This window comes from Lepus europaeus, chromosome 6 (assembly GCF_033115175.1).
Source record: "Lepus europaeus isolate LE1 chromosome 6, mLepTim1.pri, whole genome shotgun sequence".
In the NCBI taxonomy this organism is placed as follows: Eukaryota; Metazoa; Chordata; class Mammalia; order Lagomorpha; family Leporidae; genus Lepus; species Lepus europaeus.
In genome coordinates, this window is record NC_084832.1 from 69,973,774 (window position 1) to 69,997,143 (window position 23,370).

Sequence of the window (23,370 nt, forward strand, 5' to 3'; positions counted from 1 at the left end):
CTACATTCCTTTTCAAGTTTAAGAAAACATAATTACTACTGAAGTACATATTAAAATAATTTGTTTATACCCTTCTACATAATTCCCTTTTCTACATGATGGTCTTCAATTCATTTTACTTAGGTAAAATTCTAACACACAAATGTGTATTATGTAATGTTAGACTCTTTCAAAAATTATCCTATTTTTGCTGGTAGACACAATAAATGAAACTTGTGAACCCTTCACCCAACTTAAACTCTGGGGCATTATATATTCTTGCCTATTTCCTCCCTCTTCCATCAAATTCTTTTTTAATCTTAATTTTATGTTTGGCAATTCCTGTTTACTTTCTTTTATTACCCTTATTGTAGCACTCTTAATATGCAATCTAATTCATCATCTTTATTTTGTGAGTTTTGCCAAGTATTTACTCACCACCACAGTCAGGAACATTACTATGACCCTGAGAAGGTCTCTCTGCTTCTTTGTAGTCAGTCTCTTCTTCTGATTCTCTGGTATCTGAAAATTATTGGTTTGTTTTTGTTCTTACAGTTAAACAGTATCTGTTTAGTCTATTCCCTAACTTCACGTAAATGGAATTTACTGTACATAGCTTTTATGTCTTTTTTTTACTTACCACACTGATCTTGAGATTTACCCATGATGCTGCATGTATCTGCAGCACATTTTTGTTGTTGAGCAGTGTTCTGTTGTGTGGATATGCCCTCATTTATTTACTCACTTGTTGATGGAGATCTGGGTTGCTTCCTTTGGAGGCTGTTATGAATAAAAGCAGCTATGAGCTTTGAATCAAGTGTTTGCATTGGATATATTTTCCTTTCTTGCATGTAAACACTGGAAGTAGGAATTATTGAGCAATACACTAAGTATATGGTCAAGTTTATAATACTTGTCAAACTATTCTACAGAGTTGCTACGCCATTTTACCTATTGCTTTGTAAAAAATGGAAATTCATGGCAACTGTATGTGTTCCTAGGTGGTATTTTTAGTTGTTTGTTTTTAGAAATTTGTAACTTAGTGTTACAAAGTAGTCTTTTCTGACTTCTCTTCATTTACTATTATAGTTGTAGAAGTCACCATCTTGTTACATGTAGTGTTAGTTCCATGATTATCATGGCTGTTCACCATTTGATAGTATAAGTATACTACCAGCTGTTTTTTTTTCCCCAAATGGATAAAAAGGCTGGAACTGAGTCAATCCAAAGTCAGGAGCCAGAAGCCAGGAGTTTCTTCTAGGTCTCCCATGTGGGTGCAGTGTTCCAAGTTGGGTCATCTTCCGTTGCTTTCCCAGGCAAATTAGCAGGGAGCTGGATTTGAAGTGGAGCAGCCAGGACTCCAATCCACACCCATATGGGATGAAGGCACTACAAGCCAGGGCTTTACCTGCTGTATCACAGTGCCAGCCCACTATCAACTTTTCTTTTTTTTTAAATATATATATATATATATATATATTTTATTTATTTGACAGAGTTAGACAGTGAGAGAGAGAAAGAGACAGAGAGAAAGGTCTTCCTTCCATTGGTTCACCCCCCAAATGGCTGCCACAGCTGGAGCAACGCCGATCCGAAGCCAGGAACCAGGCACCTCCTCCTGGTCTCCCACGTGGGTGCAGGTGCCCAAGCACTTGGGCCATCCTCCACTGCTTTCCCGGGCCACAGAAGAGAGCTGGACTGGAAGAGGAGCAGCCAGGACTAGAACTTGGCACCCATATGGGATGCCAGTGACACATGCGGAGGATTAGCCAAGTGAGCCACAGCGCCGGCCCCCCACTATCAACTTTTCAATGTATTTTTATTCAATTGTGTTTCTTAATGATAGCACATGACAATAATTCACACTTTATCATATCTAATGCTTAAATTATCTTTAAACAGCTGAATTTAGCCCATTTGTATATAATGTAATTAAGTTCATTCTACCATCATCTATTTTTGCCTTCTATTGTTCCGGCTTTTTTTTTTTTTTCCCTCTTTTCTTGGCTATGTTAGTATTAACTGGATTTTTTCTTTGATTTTTTTTTCTTATTTCATTTTTGCCTTCTAATACATACATAATTTATTCTTTTCTTCTCTTTTTAAAGGTGATTACCCTTGAAAAGTAACTATGCATATTTATTATTTGATTCTATTTCAAGTTAGTCTTAAACCAATATACGAAAAACATAAGCCTCTTGGAACATGTTAACTCATAAAGAAGGGATTGCTGAGTCTCAAACATGAAGAGAATATGATCTAAAAACACTTTTTCAGGGTCTAACATATTTAATTCTCTGTAAAATACTATACAAAATCTCATCAAAAACTTATCATTACTTTGTCCCACCCTATTTAACACATGTAATAGTTTCTGAATACCTGTAAGATTGAAGTATGCTGTAACTGAGGATTAAAACATCACCTCTTTTATTAATAGTGTTGAATGCAAGATTCATCATGCAGTAATATATACTTAAGCAAGTGATCGAATGCTCTAACTTGAAAAAGTTTATATTCCTATCCGTTCAGTACCTTTATTTTCTGCTTCATGAAGATAATAAGCTTTTTTAAAGATTTATTTACTTTTTTGAAAAGCAGAGTTAAGGGGATGGAGGTTGGAGGGTGATTTCTTCCATCCATTGTTCATTTGCCAAATGGCTACAATGGCCAAGGCTGGACCAGGTGGAAGTTAGGAACTTCCTCTGGATCTCCCTCGTGGGTACAAAAGCCTACGCACTTGGACTTTCTTTTGCTGCTTTGCCCAGGCAAATAAGGGAATTGGATTGGAAGTGGAGCAGCTAGAGCTTGAACTGGTTTCCATATGGGATGCTGGGGCAGGTTAACACATATGACCACAACTCCAGCCCTGAAGATAACAGGCTTTATAAAAGCTGAATTCGCCAGTGCCGTGGCTCACTAGGCTAATCCTCCACAATGCAGCGCCGACACCCCGGGTTCTAGTCCCGGTCGGGGCGCCGAATTCTGTCCTGGTTGCCCCTCTTCCAGGCCAGCTCTCTGCTGTGGCCCAGGGGTGCAGAGGAAGATGGCCCAAATGCTTGGGCCCTGCACCCCATGGGAGACCGGGGGAAGCGCCTGGCTCCTGCCTTCGGATCAGCGTGGTGTGCCGGCCGCAGCGCGCCAGCCGCAGCGGCCATTGGAGGGTGCATCAATGGCAAAGGAAGACCTTTCTCTCTGTCCCTCTCTCTCTCACTGTCCACTCTGCCTGTCAAAAAAAAAAAAAAAAAAAAAAAAAGCTGAATTCAGCATAATTTAAACAATAGAAAGTATTATTTAAAAATTTATTGAGCTCTAAATGGCACTTCATATCCTTTTATGTACATATCTCTGTTTTGACATTAACTAGTATTCTGGTCTTTGATCCTAATTAATTTAACAATCAGCTTGTGTACAGTGATTTTAATGTGAGGGAAATAAGGTTAGGCCTTTTTCAGAACAATTCTATTAAATTAAATCTGTGTCATAAGGGATTCCATGTGTTTCAGCAGCAAAGGAGGAGATGACCTAAGTCTGGCTCAGTAAATGGGTTGTGGTTTTTCTTATGTTTACTCATATTATTTTGCAATAAAAATGATAAATATCATGTGCTTTCTTAAAACATTCTTCTCTTGAACTATTTTTCCAAAATTTTATTCCACTTTGGAATTGTCATGCTGTTTTCATGCTGAAAGTCTTTCCAAGCTCCTCTTGGGAAAAAAAATCACATAATGTAGCACTCCGTGTCTTCTAGATAGCCAGTCTAGCAGGCAGTGGTCACTAGGTCGATTTGTGGTGATTGTATCTATGAAAAATGAAGACATAAATGAGGAAAGGAATGAAAGTACAAGAGACTAACTGAACTAAATAACCTCCTATTTTTTACTTGTTTTTTTTTTTGAAATTTCATCACTATTATTTAGTTTTTAAAACATTATTTAAATGTATATGAATTTATTAAAATATCATTCTGTTTTTTTAAAAAGTATGTCTTTTGTTTGATTGACTGCTCGATCATTTTTTGTCCAGATTTGTAGAACTTGAACTACATGAAGCTTATGAGTGCATAAGTTAATAAATAATCCTTTATGGCTACTAGAAATTGAATAGATCATGCAATCACATTTTTAAGAAAAATCAGAAAATGGAGAAAAGGGGACAATTTGGAAAAAAGAAAAAGAGTCATAGTGTTAGATAGCTTTTCAAGTTCATTTGATCTATGCAAAAGTCACCTCAGGCCATTCTGAATGTATGCTTCTTCAAGTAAATCTAGCAGATGAGGCTCCACACCATCTTTCCTAACAAGGTTGAACTAGAAAAAAAAAAAAAAAAGTGACCAGGAATTGCTTCCCAATATTAAATCAAACTCCTCAATAAGAAAAAGGGCTAAAATGTCTCATTCTATAATAATTGCCTCATATAGATTGTTTCATTTATTTCTAAAAATTCTATGAACTATGAAGAAATTAAGGCTTAGAGAGTCTGTAGAATTGGCAGAACCAGGATCTGACCCTAGGGAATCTGACTTCAGGGTCTGTCCTCACACTTAATATTTTTCTCTGCTTCCCTTGGCTGTAATATAAACAATTTTCTTCTCAGCCATATGACAGTTAATTAAGCAACTTCAGAACTCCATTTCTACCAACAATTAATTTAAAGGATATTCATATATTTTAAGAATATCTCTAAGAGCTAATTCCTATTTTTTAATGGGAATTGAACATAGGTTCAAGTTTTATCTGATTTTCATGTAAACTAGGCCACAAATGACCACAATATATTTTTGCAATATTCATCTGTGAAGTCAGTGAGCACTGTCTGCTAGTGATCTTGGGTCTCACAAAGCCACTCAGCATCTCTGCATCCACTTGCTTGCCCAGCCTGACTCATCAGCTCCTACTACTGTTTTTAGCAAGCTTTGCTCAATCACTGAAGCAAAAGACTGATTCCCTGATGTGGTTTCCAACACTGACCTCCAGTCTTCTTCTGATTCATCTCCATTGAATAGGTTTGTGAACCATTTCCTTTTTCCCCTTTGCGTTAAAATCTCTTAAGGATTTATGTATAATCAGCTTCATCAATGGTTCAATGGTCATTTTTTTCTTAAACACATTCATATCTACAGCTTCATTGTTACTGCTCTTTTAAAGGTTACCAATGATTTCCCAGTTATTAGATATAATGCTTAATTATCAAGCTTGGCCTTTCTTAATAAGCATTCAACACAGGTGCTCAGCCTGACTTCCTAGGTACACCATCTTCACTTGCCTCTCAGACACATCTAATCTACCACTTATAGCCCCTTCTGTCTACTTGCTTAGCTCCTCATCTCTCCTTATTAACGGCAGAGTTCTCCAGAATTTATTTCTTACTTTCTCCATCTTTCCTCCCTCCCTGGTGATCTCATCCAGGCTCAAGGCTTGAAATGCCATCTGTATCCCAATGACTCTTCTTGATTCAGAATGGCTTTAAATTTGCCAAACAAAAATTATGGGGCTGTATGAAGAGTTCCCATATACCACATAGCCAGTTTCCTTATTATTGATGTGTGATATTAGTATATTTGTTTGTTTGTTTGTTTTTGACAGGCAGAGTTAGACAGTGAGAGAGAGAGAGACAGAGAGAAAGGTCTTCCTTCCGTTGGTTCACCCCCTAAATGGCTGCCACGCCGGCACGCTGTGCCGATCCGAAGCCAGGAGCCAGGTGCTTCTTCCTGGTCTCCCATGTGGGTGCAGGGCCCAAGCACTTGGGCCATCCTCCACTGCACTCCCGGGCCACAGCAGAGAGCTGTACTGGAAGAGGAGCAACCAGGACAGAATCTGGCACCCTGATCAGGACTAGAACCCCGGGTGCCAGTGTGGCAGGCGGAGGATTAGCCTAGTGAACCACGGCGCCAGCTGATATTAGTATATTTGTCATAATCTATATACCACACCCAACCACCCCTATTTTTTAATCCAAACTCCTTCCTCCCTTTCACACCTCCCAACATCTAATAATCAATATTCTGCGTTCACATTGAGGTTTGTTATCTTAGTTTCCACATATGAGGGAAAGACATGGTCCTTTTATTTCTATGTCTCAATTAATTAAGTTGATGATCTCTAGTTCAATCCATTTTGCTGCAAATGACAGAATTTCATTCTTTATAATAGGTGAATAGCATTCCATTGTATATTTACACTACATATTTTTATCCATTGATCTAAATGGACACCTTTGTCGATTCCCTGTCGTGGTTATTGTGAAGAGTACCAAAATAAGCATGGTGAAGCAAATATATTTTTTTGACACAATGATTTCATTTCTTCTGGATATATATCCAGGAGTGGGATTGCTAGGTCGTATGGAAGTTCTATTTCTGGTTTTTAAAGAAATATCCATATTGTTTTAGTTTATATTCCCACCCAACTTTCTCAACATTTTCAACACTATTTCTTACTTTATTTTTGTAATAGCTATTGTAAGAGGCAGTCAGATTATCCTTCATTGTGGTTTTGATTTGCATTTACCCAATCAGGAAGTGATATTGGGCATGTTTGCATATATCTGTTGGTCATTTGTATTTCTTCTGTATAGAACTGTCTATTCAGGTCTTTTGCCCATTTCCTAAGTGGATTGCTTGTTTTCTAGTTGTTGGTGTTTTTAAGTTCCTTCTGGATATTAATATTTTTCAGATAAACATTTTGCAGATATTTTCCCACTGTGTTCAATGTCTCTTCACTGTATTTTGTCCTTTGCTGTGCAGAAGCTCCTGGTCTGATATCATCCCTTTAGTCTGGTTTTACTTTTGTTGCCTGCACTTTTGGGATTTTATCCCAAAAATCATTGCCTATACCAGTGTCTTGAAGTGTTTCCTTTATGTTTCCTTCTAGGAATTTTATAGTTTCAGGTCTTATTTTCAGGTAATTGATTCATTCCATCTTGAATCAATTTTTGTATACAGTGAGAGGTAGAGATCTAACTTCATTCTTCTACATATGTGTAATCAGTTTTGCCAGGAATTTACTGAAAAGACTCTTCTTTCTCCAGTTCATGTTCTTGGCTCATTTTACAAAATCAGCTAGTTATATGTATGAGAACTAATTCCTGGGTTCTCTATGTTGTTCCATTGATGTATATGTCAGTTTTTGACCCAGTACCATGCTCTTTTGTTTACTATAGCTTTGTAGTGTTTTGAAAGCAGGTATTGTTATGTGTCAGGCTTTTTGTTTGTTTTCTTTTTACTCAGGATCCTTTTTTGCTATTCTGGGTCTTTTTTCTTTCCTGATTTACTTTTTTAAAAAATTTGTATAACTTAACAGTTTCTAGCATACCACATAATTTACTCATTACATTTATAACCTATTATTTATCTTGTTTGGCATGTACAAAGGATTCAAAAATATTTGTTTAATGAACATGTAATAATTATATTGCGAACTCTTAGAGATTACAGTACCCACTTTGTCTTATTTGAGAAAAATTATTGGATAGTCCCCAATTTCTTTGGTCCCACTGAGGTGAAAAAATAGAAGATATCATTTTGATAATTTCCAAAATAACATGGCAAACTTTTCCAGCTAAAACTACTGTGATGATACTGCCCCTTGATAAAAAACGGCTAAATAAGGAAGCTGCTGTCACTATTTAAGCCCAAGAAGAATGAATCTTTTTTGTCAGAATTCTCTCCAGGATATCTTGTTCTCCTTCATGACTGCTATTCAATGTCCCTGACCAAAATCTAGGTTAAAAGCACATCCACAAATGAAGACAACATCTGATGAAGAGTTGTCTGATTCCACAGATTTTTATTTTTCAATAATGACTTCAGAGAAAGTAGTCTCCATTTATTTTATTGAATACCTGTCCTCTCTCTTCTTTAAAATATAAAATTTCAATTTGGTTTTCACATCTTGGAAGTATATTATAAAGTTTTCCTCCCACCATACTTCAGTATTGCACTTCCGCCTCTGTTCTACACTCACTCTGCAGAGTAGCTTAAGCCAACTCCAGGTCTGCTTAGAAGTGTGGGAAGCTTCTTAATTGCATATATTAAATCAGTTACCCCTTAGGAAGATACTTAATTATTGGTGGACTCTACAGTAGCATTTTTCCATGCCATATGTTTCCCAAAGTGCCTAAATATTTAAAAGAAACATATCATAGTATTCCATAAATACATATATTTTTATAATCTAAAATTTTTAAAAATGCTCCACCAAATAAAGTAAAATAAAATAAACAATAGTAGAATTGGTATACCTTAATTAGTAACATTCTAATATATGCAGATATAATAGTGCTTTTAACAAACCCTAGGTAGCCCTTCAGAGTTGGACACACTTGGGAAGAAAGAAGCCGAGCTTTTTAAATATCTTCATCAAAGAATTTTTTAATGGTGCATATTGTTAGAACTTGGAGTTGAGGCCACCAGTTGTCCAATAAACTCACAAGTGTAGGGAGTGTGCTGCATGAGGGGCAAGATTTTGCTAACATCGTAAGCTCCCTGACCCAATGATTGGAGCTGGACAGTGATGCTTGCTACAAGCATGGAAAAATAAACAGCCATTGAATGCAGATTGTCCCAAGCAGGGAATGTAACCTTGATCCAAATTATCCTTTTATGCCAAGGACAACTCTTGGGAGAGGTTTATCTGAGTTATTGTCTCATCTGCTTACTAAAAAGAAATAAAAATAATGAAGGAATGACTAGGTGTTAAACTTTCAAAGAAAATGACTGTTTGGGGGGATTGATTTTCCTTTGTAGTTAAGATTCTTAAAGCTGTTTTGTGCCATCAATCATTCCCTTCTCAGAATAAACCATAAATGAACAAAATGAAATATGCAAGATTTAAAAGGAGGGATGTGGCACTTTCCCCACTGACCTCCTGTATTTTTCAATCGTGCTTCTTCAAATGTCCACACACACAGATAACTTTGGGCCTGTGCCTCTATAGTTTTCCTGGGTTCTCTGAATCAAAATTATCATAGTTTGAGGAAGAATCATTCAATGGTTTTTCCTCTGCTCATTTGAATGACCTGATACTTACAGGGAGCTTTATCAATATGACGTTATAGAGAAGTCTACTATTTACCTCCTCCTCCACCAAGGTACTCAAAAGAAGCTGTGACTGAGATCCACAAACAACATTCCCACATTTTACTAGTGCAGACAGAGCCCTATGGTAACATACTGGAAATATTTGACCAACATCCTATGACCATTAATCACTTCTGGTTGATTTTTCTAGTTGAATGATTCTGTCAACCTAAATGCTCATCAACAGTAGACTGGATAAAGAAATTATGGGATATGTACTCTATAGAATACTATACAGCAGTAAAAAACAATGAAATCCAGTCATTTGCAATAAAATGGAGGGATCTGGAAAACATCATGCTGAGTGAAATAAGCCAGTCCCAAAGCGACAAATATCATATGTTCTCCCTGATTGGTGACAACTAACAGAGCACCAAAAAGGAAACCTGTTGGAGTGAAATGGACACTATGAGAAACAATGACTTGATCAGCCCTTGTCCTGACTGTCGATGAACAACTTAATACTTTATCTCTTAAAGTATTTTTTTGTTCTACTTAATACCATTGGTTGAACTCTTTAATTAACACACAATTATTCTTAGGTGTTTAAATTTAACTGAAAAGTGATCCCTGTTAAATATAAGAGTGGGAATAAGAGAGGGAGGAGATGTATAATTTGGGACATGCTCAATAGGACTTGCCCCAAATGGTAGAGTTAGAAACGTCCCAGGGAATTCCAATTCAAACCCATCAAAGCGGCATGTACCAATGCCATCTCACTAATCAAAGTGATCAGTTTCAGTTCACAATTGATCATAATGAAAGGATTAAGAGTCAAAGGGATCACATAACCAAGACTAGTGTCTGCTAATACTATCTGAAAGGATTAAAAAGGAGAGAAGATCCAGCATGGGAAGCGGGATACACAGCAGACTCATAGAATGGCTGATGTCCTCAACAGCACTCTGGCCTCAGAATCAGCCTTTAAAGCATTCGGATATGGCTGAAGAGCCCATGAGAGTATTTTAGGCATGGAAAGCCATGACACTCTGGCAAAAAAAGAAAAAAACCTATATGGAAGATCTCTGCGAGTGAGCTCCCAGTAGAAAAAACAGGTCATCAAAGAAGGAGGTACCTTTCTCTGAAGGGAGGAGAGAACTTCCACTTTGACTATGACCTTGTCTAAATAAGATTGGAGTCAGCGAACTCAAAAGGCTTCCATAGCTTGGGCAACTCATGACAAGAGCCTAGGGTGATTACTGACACCATAAACAAGAATGTCAATTGTTAAGTCAACTACAGGAGTCACTGTGCACTTACTGCCCATGTAGGATCTCTGTCCTTAATGTGTTGTACAATGTAAATTAATGCTATTACTAGTACTCAAACAGTACTTTACATTTTGTGTTTGTGGGTGCAAACTGTTGAAATCTTTAGTTAATATGTACTAAACTGATATCTGTTTATAAAGATAATTGAAAATGAATCTTGATGTGAATGGAATGGTAGAGGGAGCAGGAGATGGGAGGGTTGCGGTTGGGAGTGAAGTTATGGAGGGAAAAAAGCCACTGTAACCCAAGAGCTGCACTTGGGAAATTTTTATTAAATAAAAATTAAAAATAAAAGAAATGATTCCGTCATTCTTCTGGAAGACAAATTAGAACTCAGAGCTGGTTTGTAAGTGACATAGAGCTATAATCCAGTGCACTTTCCCAAAGGAAATATTTATTACATTTATTATAAAAAATTATTCAGGACAAATAAAACAATGATATACATGCATAAGGCATTATTTTAGGATATTTTCTATATTATGTTATTTAGAAAGAAAGTACTTATCATATAATTATTTGACATAATAGGATTATACAGAAAGACTTTTAACAGTAAAAAACTTAAAAAAAGAAATCATTATAGCAGCTTTTGTTGCTTAAATATACAAAGTTAAAAGTCAATTTAGTAAATCAAATAAAATATGTCTAGCAACAACGATGTGTATTTACACAAAGCATTATAAGCTCTTGTGGACTGAACACATTTTATGGTACTAATCATAATTAGATACCTATGTTAATATGAAACAAAGAAACAAATATTTTTCATGTTGCCTAATACGCCTATGGGGTTTTAAATTATGCAGGTCAAATGTGAAGACCAGTGCTGTTTTCTCAGATATAGACAATTATAGGTCTATAAACGCAACACAATATATTTGCTTCCTATTCTTGATGTAACAATTTTAATCATCCCATTTTATAAAAATGACTCACATCTCTCTTCATTATTGCAGGATATTAATCATAACATGTCTATCTCTGGGCGAATTAATCAGAAATATGAATTCCTTCTCTCATAAACAAGTCCAGATGCCCTCAGGGCTGCAAAACCACTCCCAGTCTTTCCGTAAGTTAAACTTCATGGCATTTGACCTATTGTTGATTATTGCTCACTTTCAAAATAGTCTACCACTGGCTTCTGCAGCACCTCTATTTTGAGTTTTCTTCCACCTCTCAAATCTTTTCTTGCCAGTCGCATTTGTGGATTCTTGTTCTCTTCTTCAGGTTTCTTAAATCTGAGTTTCTGTCTTCAGTACTCTAACATCTCACCCTGTTCACTCTTCTGAGAGGATTCATTCATGCCAAGGCTTCAACTGCCTTCCTTCTATGAAAGCCACTTTACCCAATCCTTCTCACATCACCTGTTCTTCTCTTTATTGTTTCTGCTAAAGTTCATAACAGCACCAGATTTAGATACCCAACCCAGAAATTTTGATGTCACTTGGATTACTGGATCTCTTTCACCCACTCCCTGACCTCCAGCTGTCCACCAAACCTTACACTGTACTTTGAACTGACACTGTTCTTTAGCATTACTTTTCTTGATACTGGCAACAGTATCTCAACCTCTATTTTTGCTTCCTTCAATTCCTCCTATACACTGTAGCCAGAGTGAACTTATAAAATATAAAGGGGAGCATGTTTGTATGGATAATATTACCAGTATCTCAACAGAACAGTCAAGTTTTTGCACAGGATAGTTTCTGCTTCTTATCCAACTGTATTAGTCCATTTTGCATTACTATAATGAAATAGATGGGGCTGAGTAACTTGATAAAGAAAACAAATTGGGGGGGAGGTGGTCACAGTTCTTGTTGATTGTCAAGGGGCTGCATCTTTCAATGACTTTCTTATTGACAGCTAATACAGAGAATCACATGGGGAAAGGAAAGGAACAAATATATGTGTCTACATCCTGTGGTCTCTCTCGTTCTCTTCTAATAAAGCCAGCAATATTCAATCATAGAGAATTTTTCTAATTCTAATAATTTTCCAAAGGTCACACTTCTAAACACTGTAGTCAGATTAAGTTCCACCTTCTTAGTATCTTATAGTGGGGATTGAATTTCAACACAGGAATGCTGGAAATCACACAAACCATATACAAGCCACAGCATAAATTTTTTTAAAGTTTATTTATTTATTCGAAAGGTAAAGAGTTACAAAGAGGCAGAGGCAAAGAGAGAGAGAGAGAACTAGAGAAAGTTTCCCATCTACTGGTTCACTCCCCAAATGGCCTCAACAGACAGAACTGGGCTGATTTGAAGCCAGGATCCAGGAGCTTCTTCCAAGTCTCCCAACTCCACTGCATTTTTACATTTTATTTATTCATTCATTCACTCAGCAAATGCATAAATATATACATCCACAATGTACCAGGCCCTCTTTCAGCTGTGAGGATTCAACAGTAAAGACACACAGAGGCACAGTATCAATCTTACCTCTTGTAGAAGACATAGAGGATGTGGGAGGTAATCAAGGGAAAAAAGTGAAAAGCAGTAATAGTACACATGAAGTTTCATTTTGGTGATGTTCACCTAGTTTTGTATATGGAGAGTCCCTCCCAGTAGCAGTCTGTCCAGGTGCAGAGGTGCAGGCATTCCCATGCGAATGCTGGGGAGAGACACTGGACAGAGGGCCCAAGTGTCCAGGTGATATCAACTCAGCAGCCTGTGAGGAATCTCTGGGTCAGGAAATTCCAAAGGATAACAGCAGCTTGTCATGTATGGCCTGGGGCTTGCTGAATGCAAGCAAACGAAGCAAACGCGCAGTGAGTTTCAGCAGTGTAAGCAAAGAAGGCATGCTCTGAATGTCTAAAATTCTTCCTGTTTGGGCTACTTTTCAAGATGATTAAATGTGGATTTTTTTTTTTCAGTATTCCACCTATTCTCAGTTTGCCATGAAGAAATTATCAACCTTAGGACTAACAACCAGAGCTACCTTTGCCTCAATTATATGATACCTTCCAACATTTCCTGACAGAATTTCCTTGATCCCATCCACTGAACCTACCTGGCTTTCTCCAAATGAATGATTCATTTTCATACATTGGTGCTATTGTCCACAATAATATGAAACCTAATAACCAGCAGAGGGGAAAACACATTGAAAACAAAGTGAAAGTGATATCGGACAAGACCCCCTAAAATTCACACTAAACCGTGGCCCCTTAAAGTTCCATAGAAATGCTAGCCAGGGTGCCACATGTACTACCAAAATTTGGGGCGCCTTACGATTTTACCACGGGCTTATTACTAAATCCCCAATATTAATAAGCCCAAGAGGGTTCTTGCCTAATATTTAGAGAAGAATTCTAAATACCGGCACAAATAAACGAGGCAGCATGGTACGTTTTAAGCTTTTATTTAGTAGGAAAGATGCATAGGAGAGTAAGAGCTTTATTTAAGAAAAAGAGGTAATTAGGGGTTCATACCGAGCACCAGGAACCAGCCACGTGGAAGAGCATCTAGGCCAGGATGCCCAGAGCACATGGCCCGAAGGCCATGCGCCCTGGAGGCGTGGGGCTACAGCAAGCCCCTTCCTAGCAAGACGCCAGGGAAAAAGAGCAGACCTGGGCACACTGTGCCCCAGGCTTTTAACCCACTCCAAAGGGGAGTGGTCAATTAACCTGATTGGCTGGTGGGCACCCCGGTAAGGTCAGATAGGGGAATGAAGCCACACAAGGGCGTGGCCAAGGCATCAGGTAGGAGCATGAGGTCACACAGGGGCGTGGTCTTCCAGTTCACAAATCCGATCAACTCCAACCTGTATGCCTGCCTACTTCATTCCCCCCTCAGAGACTCCAGACCTTAATCTTAAGGGGATGTTGATGGGCGTTGAGTCTCCATCTTCTGTAGCTACTTCCTGCTGATTAGGGGCGCAGACCCTGCCTGTTCTCGGTCTGGGAGTCTCTGTCTATCTCATCTAATGAGTTCACTTCACGAGCTGGATCTCCTTCAGTCACCGCCATTCTCACTGTCTCCTGCATGGTCATCATTATTTTCAGAAGTTGCCGGGTTCTGCTGGGTTATTTTAGATATAAATGAAGGTCCATTGTAACTCTGGAGTGACCGTGGGAGTCCAAAGTGTGGCACGATGTCTTTTAACATGGCTTTAAGCACCTTGTGTGCTTTCTCCGTTCAGGTTGAAAAGGCCTCCATCCATCCTGTAAGAGTAACAATAAAGACTAGGAGGTACCTATAATTACTAATTGGGAGCATATTGGTAAAATCAACCTGCCAATCTACACCTGTCTGTTCCCTTCCTCTGCACAGGAGTCAACAGGGGAGGTGGCCTTACATGGGGAGGGTTATTCTGTAAACACAGTGGCCAAGAGAGAGTCATTTCCTTTATGACTGTATTTAGTCCCTTTCCTTTAAAAGCTTGGGAGATTAGTTGTACTAAGGTATCTCTTCCCAAGTGGGTAGAGTTGTGTATCTCCTTTATAATTTTCCATTGAGTGGCCATTGGTAGCATAATTATGATTTAGCATTTACCATCCATTTGCATTTTTAGTATAGCCTCGCTGTTGGGTCCATTCAACTCAGGCTCCATATAGTGCAGTTCCTTAACGACTTCCACAGATTGAGGTATAAGGGCCCTTTCCAAACTTTTCTGTGTAGCTGTTCTATCTGCTAATGCATTTCTCTGGTTAACATAATTATCTCCCTTCTGATGTCCCTTGCAGTGGATGACAGCCACCTTTAAAAGCTCCAGTACTGCCTGAAATAGAGCCAGTATCTTTTTTTTTCATATTTAACAGGGGTCAGTAAGCCCCTCTCTTTCCAGATTGCTGCATGTGCATGTAACACAAGGAAAGCATATCTGGAATCTATCTATCTATCTATCTATCTATCTATTTATCTATTTACCTATCTATATTAACTCACTGACCTTTTCCCAGTTGTAAAGCCCTAGTCAATGCAATAAGCTCTGCCTTTTGGGCTCAAGTATTGTGTGGTAGTGCTTGGGCTTCTATTGTCTGTCTTTCTAACTCCTTTCTTCATGTAGCTGCTGCCATCAGTAAACCATTCGGCATCTGGATTTTCCAGGGTCCCATCTCGTAGGTCTGGCCTACTACGGTACACCTGCCTACTTCATTCCCCCCCTCAGAGACTCCATCCCCTTCGTCCTAAGGGGAGTTGGTTGCCGTCAGCTCATCTCTTCTGTGATTGCTTCCTGTTCATGAGGGGTGTAGTACAGTCCCTGCCTATCCAGTGTCTGTAAGTCTCTGTCTATCCTGTCTAACAAATTTGCTTTGTGGGTTGGAGCAGTCTCAATCATTGCCAAGGTCTGTGTCCCTGCATAGTCAGTTACTCCCAGAAGTCGAGTTCTAAGGTTTTTGATTGGCTTATAGGAATAGTCAGGAATGTCTTTTGTATACACCTGTGAAGACTTAAGAGGTAAAAGTTTAGTTCTAATTTTACAGAAGTAGTCATGTTCACTAGCACCTGGTCAGGTCCCTTTTATTTAAGCTGAAACTGATCTGAAGAGGATCTTTATATGAATGGCTTGCTTGGGAATTTTTAATGTTGGAGTTTTTGTTAAAAACTCCTTGATTCCTTGGAACACCTTTGTAGCTCCCCTGTCCAGCACAGTGTCTGTTTCAGAGGCTTTTAAGCAAACACAAGGCTTAGAATCCAGATCCTGGAATCCATAACTCTTGTAGCTACCCTTTTCAGTACAGAGTCTGTATCAGGGCCTTTTTAAAGCTATATACAAAAGTTTGGAATCCATATCCTGGAATCCAAGTTCCGTAGAATCAATGAAGTAGGCAGGCATACAGGTTGGAGTTGATCGGATTTGTGAACTGGAAGACCACGCCCCTGTGTGACCTCATGCTCCTACCTGATGCCTTGGCCACGCCCTTGTGTGGCTTCATTCCCCTATCTGACCTTACCGGGGTGCCCACCAGCCAATCAGGTTAATTGACCACTCCCCTTTGGAGTGGGTTAAAAGCCTGGGGCACAGTGTGCCCAGGTCTGCTCTTTTTCCCTGGCGTCTTGCTAGGAAGGGGCTTGCTGTAGCCCCACGCCTCCAGGGCGCATGGCCTTCGGGCCATGTGCTCTGGGCATCCTGGCCTAGATGCTCTTCCACGTGGCTGGTTCCTGGTGCTCGGTATGAACCCCTAATTACCTCTTTTTCTTAAATAAAGCTCTTACTCTCCTATGCATCTTTCCTACTAAATAAAAGCTTAAAACGTACCATGCTGCCTCGTTTATTTGTGCCGGTATTTAGAATTCTTCTCTAAATATTAGGCAAGAACCCTCTTGGGCTTATTAATATTGGGGATTTAGTAATAAGCCCGTGGTAAAATCGTAAGGCGCCCCAAATTTTGGTAGTACATGTGGCACCCTGGCTAGCATTTCTATGGAACTTTAAGGGGCCACGGTTTAGTGTGAATTTTAGGGGGTCTTGTCCGATATCAAAAGGGCAATATTAGAAGAATCAAAACCATTCTGTGCTTTTATACCAATAGTGTATAATTAAAACATTCCTCAAACCAGTAACATCTAATTAATTATGTACTGTTCATTTTATATACACTGTTCACTTTCATATACACTGTTCCATTTCTCTTCGTCTGTTGATCCAAAACCTCTGGTCCTTTAAAATTTGGTCTAATGATTCCAGTCTAACTTTGTTAATCATATTATCTATTCCTACTCCTGTGTCACCTAAATATTTGGTAACATTTTCATTTGAGTCATTAGTGAAAATATTGAACAGGGTACAACTGGGGAGCTGGGGACTAGAAGCAGGCCAAACTGGCCCATCCTGCTGCTGTTTCCCAGCATGTGCACACTGAACAAATCAGAACGGAAGTCCCTTATACAAATACTTATCTGAATGTGAGCCATTCTCACCGGGGTGAGGTGAAACCTCATTGTGGTTTTTATTTGCATTTCTCTGATTGCTAGTGATCTTGAACATTTTTTCATGTGTCTGTTGGCCATTTGGATTTCCTCTTTTGAAAAATGTCTATTGAGGTCCTTGGTCATCTCTTAAGTGGGTTGTTTGTTTTTTTGTTGTGGATTTTCTTGATTTCTATGTAGATTCTGGTTATCAACCCTTTATCTGTAGTATAGTTTGCAAATTTTTTTCCCATTTTGTCGGTTGCTTCTTCACTTTCCTGACTGTTTCTTTTGAAGTACAGAAACTTCTCAATTTGATGCAATCCAAAATGTTAATTTTGGTTTTGACTGCCTGTGCTTCTGGGGTCTTTTCCAAGAAGTCTTTGCCTGTACCTATATCTTGCAGGGTTTCTCCAATGCTCTCTAATAATTTGATGGTTTTGGGTCGTAGATTTAAGTCTTTAATCCATGTTGAGTGAATTTTTGTGTAAGGTGAAATGTAGGGGTCTTGCTTCAAGCTTCTGCACATGGAAATCCAATTTTCCCAGCACCATTTATTGAATAGACTGTTCTTATTCCAGGGATTAGTTTTGGATCTTTGATCAAATATAAGTTGGCTGTAGATGTTTGGATTGATTTCTGGTGTTTCTATTCTGTTCCATTGGTCTATCCATCTGTTTCTGTACCAGTACCATGCTGTTTTGATAACAACTGCCCTGTAGTATGTCCTGAAATCTGGTATTGTGATGCCTCCGGCTTTGTTTTCGTTGTACAAGATTGCTTTGGCTATTCGAGGTCTTCTGTGTCTCCATATGAATTTCAGCATCATTTTTTCCAGATCTGAGAAGATGGTCTTTGGTATCTTGATTGATATTGCATTGAATGTATAAATTGCTTTTGGGAGAATAGACATTTTGATGATATTGATTCTTCCAATCCATGAGCATGGAAGATTTCTCCATTTTTTGGTATCCTCTTCTATTTCTTTCTCTAAGGTTTTGTAGTTTTCATTGTAGAGATCTTTAACGTCCTTGGTTAAGTTTATTCCAAGGTATTTGATTGTTTTTGTAGCTATTGTGAATGGGATTGATCTTAGAAGTTCTTCCTCAGCTGTGGCATTGCCTGTGTACACAAAGGCTGTTGATTGTTGTGCATTGATTTTATATCCTGCTACTTTGCCAAACTCTTCGATGAGTTCCAGTAGTCTCTTAGTAGAGTTCTTTGGGTCCCCTAAATAAAGAATCATATCATCTGCAAAGAGTGATAGTTTGAATTCTTCCTTCCCAATTTGTATCCCTTTAATTTCTCACATTCAGAAATCTACCAACAATAGATGCTGGAGAGGATGTGGGGAAAAAGGGACACTAACCCACTGTTGGTGGGAATGCAAACTGGTTAAGCCACTATGGAAGTCAGTCTGGAGATTCCTCAGAAACCTGAACATAACCCTACCATACAACCCGGCCATCCCACTCCTTGGAATTTACCCAAAGGAAATTAATTTGGCAAATAAAAAAGCCATCTGCACACTAATGTTTATTGCAGCTCAATTCACAATAGCTAAGACCTGGAACCAACCCAAATGACCATCAACAGTAGACTGGATAAAGAAATTATGGGACATGTACTCCATAGAATACTATACAGCAGTAAGAAACAATGAAACCCAGTCATTTGCAACAAGATGGAGGAATCTGGAAAACATCATGCTGAGTGAATTAAGCCAGTCCCAAAGAGACAAATATCATTTGTTTTCCCTGATCGGTGACAACTGAGCACCAAAGGGGAAACCTGATCAGCTCTTGTCCTGACTCTAGATGTACAATGTAATACTTTATCCTTTTTAGTATTTGTTGTTGTTGTTGTTCTAGTACTAGTGGTTGAACTCTGTAATTAACACACAATTATTCTTAGGTGTTTAAATTTTAACTGAAAAGTGATCCCTGTTAAATATAAAAGTGGAAAAAGAGAGGGAGGAGATGTACAATTTGGGACATGCTCAATCAGACTTGCCGCAAATGGTGGAGTTAGAAATGTGCCAGGGGATTCCAATACAATCCCATCAAGGTGGCATGTACCAATGCCATCTCACTAGTCCAAGTGATCAATTTCAGTTCACAATTGATGGCTCTGATAGGTCTAAGAGTCAAAGGGATCACACAAACAAGACTAGTGTCTGCTAATACTAACTGATAGAATCAAAAACGGAGAGAAAGATCCAACATGGGAAGTGGGATACACAGCAGACTCATAGAATGGCAGATGTCCTAAACAACACTCTGGCCTCAGAATCAGCCCTTAAGGCATTCGGATCTGGCTGAAGAGGCCATGGGAGTATTGTAGGCATGGAAAGCCAAGACACCATGGAAAAGAAAAAAAAGAAGACCTAAGTGAAAGATCTCTGTGAGTGAGATCCCAGTGGAAAGAATGGGGCCATCAAAGAAGAAGGTACCTTTCTCTGAAGGGAGGAGAGAACTTCCACTTTAACTATGACCCTATCGGAATAAGATCAAAGTCAGCGAACTCTAAAGGCTTCCATAGCCTTGGCAACTCATGACTAGAGCCTAGGGAGATTACTGACGCCATGAACAGGAGTGTCAAATTGTTAAGTCAGCAACAGAAGTCACTGTGTACTTACATCCCATGTGGGATCTGTCCTTAACGTGTTGTCTAATGTGCAGTGATGCTATAACTAGTACTGAAACAGTATTTTTACACTTTGTGTTTCTGCGTGGGTACAAACTGATGAGATCTTTACTAATTATATACTGAATCGATCTTCTGTATATAAAGATAATTGGAAATGAAAAAAAAAAAAACCTGGTGTTAAATTGGAAATGGCATAGAAAATTAATTAATTTTTTAAAAAATATTATGTAGGATCTCTGTCTTTAATGTGCTGTACACTCTTATTTAATGCTATAACTAGTACTCCAACAGTATTTTTTTCACTTTGTGTTGCTATGTGGGGGCAAACTGTTGAAATCTTTACTTAATATATACTAAACTGATCTTCTGTATATAAAGAGAATTGAAAATGAATCTTGATGTGAATGGAAGGGGAGAGGGAGCGGGAAAGGGGAGGGTTGTGGGTGGGAGGGAAGTTATGGCAGGGGGGAAGCCATTGTAACCCATAAGCTGTACTTTGGAAATTTATATTCATTAAATAAAAGTTTAATAAATGAAAAAAAAAACAAATACTTATCAATGGTGACAAGATTTAGGTCTTGAGGAAAAGATCTAGGTCTCAATAAAAACAGTTCAGAAAGAGCTCCAGTAAGACTTTGCCTCCCCAAACCATCCCTTCCTCCCATTCCCTCCCAACTTCACAGTAACTTAAGTATAACCACTGCCTTGTTCCTTGGAGATACCTTAGTAAAGGCATACAAATACCCATAGAGTGCGAGAGCTCAGTGGCTTGGCCTCTCTTTCTGCCAGCTCCCCCAGTCGTGTTGTTTGGAGCTTCTCTTTTTATTACTTAAATAAAACTTCACTTCTTCTCTCACCATTGCATTCAGTCTCCTAAATTGTCATCCACACCAGGACACTAACTCGGACTCATCTCACAAGGTTTCCCACAACAGAACCAAGGTCAATACCAGATAGCTCTCTAGGATAGTATTAGCATACATATAGATTAGGCAGCTCAAACATGATCAATAAAATTGCTGAAAGTCTGTAGCATATGTTATTTCACATTTTGCTACAGATTGTAACTAGCTGTTATAAGCCTCCTTTTGACAGATGAGGCAACAAAAGCTCAAAACAATAAAGTGACTTTTCAAAAAGTCACAAAATTAGAAATTTGCAGCATTGAAATTCAAACCTGAATCTGTCTAATAGCAAAGCTTCTGGTCTTTCTGCCACACACCTCGACCATCAAACACAAACAAATGAATTTGACAATGTTTTTAACTCATTTATTCCCTTTTGTCAATGAGAATTTCCTGCCCATATGCCAACTTCATAGAAATTCCATGCATGCTATTCTAATAATAATGTCTACCATATGTCTCTCAATTAGCACAACACAAGCACAAGGTGTTCTGGAACCTCAGACATGTGGGACCGAGAATTAAAGGGAAAGAGTAGAAAATGAACTCTCCAACAGTGATTATTTGCTACAATATGCATTCAGATACAATTTTCAAATCACTAACAATGAGTAAAATCTAATGCAGTCTACAAGGTCCAAGAGGTTCAGCAGGCAACGCCTGAGGACAGCAGTAGGGAGGGTCTTTGTTCCAAGCAGATATTAATTTGTGAAGGAGCTTGGTAATTACATGGGTAATTACATAAGGAAGTATTCACTGGGAAAGTTAGGTAGAATTTTAAGCCTCTGATGAACAATTAGGCACCTGTAAGTATTCCCTCATGGGACAGAAACAAGAAGAGGAAGCAGAAATGCAGTGAAACTAACCAGGTGCCCAGGATTCCTTCTTGGAACTCTGAACTCCATATCCAGGCTCCATCACCCAGTTGCATTGATTGGGGGTTTCATCTGAGGCTGAGTTTGAAGATGTTTGTGACTTCATTTCTGGCCACTAGGCAAAGAAGGCAGAAAAAAAATAAAGCTAATCCTTATAGTAACAGTGAATTATGACTGCATTTTTCCCTCTAAACCTAGCAAATGAAAATTTGTTTTTAGCCTAAATATACTTGGAAATAATTCTTTAAGTATTGCAACATGAAAGTTTCCAGTTAAATCCATGCTTTTGTGCATTGGGAATATAGATTATTTTTGTTCCCAGAATTAAGAGACATATGCTTTGATCATAGAAGGACTATAATGGATTCCAGAAGTTTCAAATCTTAGAAATACATTGTCTCAAAATATCATCACAACACAGTAGTTACTTAATGTTTGAAAGCAGTAATGGAAAAATCATATATTGAGAAACTTGTATACAACAGGTAAAAGGATTAATTCTTTCATTCATCTGTAATGTAGAATACTGGTTAAATGTCACAGAATATGAAATAATTTGCTCCACAAAAGTACTTTCCATGTCCATTTTCTTGAAAAGCATCTTCAAATACATCAACCTTTTAAGAGACACTTATTTTTAAATGTTGGCAACCTGTTAGCAACTATATTTTTAAGATCATTTTTTGGTCTTGACTCCAACCATTATATAAGGATAATGTTTTTTCTTTATAGGAAGGCCACTTCTGGTTGACTCTTGGAAAATTTTAAGGCCAGATGCAATCTGGTTGCAATCCAAAGGGGAATCAGTATCAGGTAGGTGTCAACCAGATCTTTCTACATTTTATGTCTCCTCCCACTCCTACTCTGAACCCAGAAGAGCCACACATCCTACAGAACAATGGAAATGAGTAGAGAGAAGATGGAAAGATAGAAAAGACAATAACCATAACAACTACTTCAACCACAGTCTTTCAAACTTGAAACACACCTGAACTGGGAGAGGACTGTGAAACTGTAAAAGAATTGGGGATGGGGTGATTACACTGAGATAGACCTCTTACAAATTAAGAATAAAATGAAATTTCATACTAGTTGGACAAGATGCAGACGCAGTGAAAGAGCTATTTAACAAAGAGAGATTAAAGGAGTGTTATGAGTACAATCTTTCTGTCTTCTTGCACCCAGCAATTTGTTCAGTGAATGATAGCATTAAAGGCTGAAGACTCCCTCTGCTCTATACAGTCAGAAGACTAGCTGAGAGGATCTTCATGGCAAATTACAAGGGAGATTCAACAAAATTTGTCTTGTAAATCATTTTCTCTAGGCACATGCTGCTCTCTGGTTATTTTCTTCATGTCTTCACTAGTCTCATCTTGTCCAGATAATTTCTAATCATTCCAGAGCTTTAAATGAATAGAAATTGATGTTCCCTAAGCTCAGTGATCATATTAATTAGGATGAAATTCCTAGGATAAGGTTCATCACAGAAGAATAGAGTAGGATCTTTAAAATCCAACTACCCCATCACATAAATATGCAGTCTATCCCTCCATTGTCAAATATTATATTGATGATTGTGTTAGGAAATCAGAAAATGTATTCAAAACTGTTATAAAATATGTGAAAACATATCATGCAGCTGGTTGGTTGTTACTGACTGAATATGTCTCCTTAAAATTCAGAAGTAGAAATGCTGGGAAGCAATTAGATATGAGAGTGGAGCCCACAAAGACCTCTTGTTCTCTTTCAGCC

The 23,370-nt window shown here is 38.3% G+C and overlaps 1 non-coding gene across 1 annotated transcript; it reads left to right on the forward strand.

The window, feature by feature from the left end:
* The first annotated feature begins 8,355 nt into the window (after positions 1–8,355).
* LOC133762646 (small nucleolar RNA SNORA62/SNORA6 family) lies at positions 8,356–8,507 on the forward strand. The gene has a single exon (XR_009866316.1). It is a non-coding gene; the product is annotated as a small nucleolar RNA SNORA62/SNORA6 family (small nucleolar RNA).
* Positions 8,508–23,370: the final 14,863 nt, after the last annotated feature.